This window comes from Nematolebias whitei, chromosome 3, assembly GCF_014905685.2.
Source record: "Nematolebias whitei isolate Nwh7 chromosome 3, NemWhi1, whole genome shotgun sequence".
NCBI classification, from domain to species: Eukaryota; Metazoa; Chordata; class Actinopteri; order Cyprinodontiformes; family Rivulidae; genus Nematolebias; species Nematolebias whitei.
Window position 1 is genome coordinate 8,517,583 of NC_056500.1, and position 222 is coordinate 8,517,804.

Consider the following 222-nt stretch of genomic DNA (forward strand, 5'->3'; position numbering starts at 1 on the left):
GAACCTCAAATCCAGGAGGAACAATGTGTGTTACGTTCTGGCCGTGGAACACTGGATCAGCTCTTTACCATCACTAGGGTCCTTGAAGGGTCGTGGTAGTTTTCCCATCCAGTCTACATGTGTATTGTAGACTTGGAGAAGGCATTCGACCATGTTCCTTGGGGTACACTGTGGGGGGTGCTCCGTGAGTATGTCCCTATACAAGTTGTGCGAGAGTTTGGT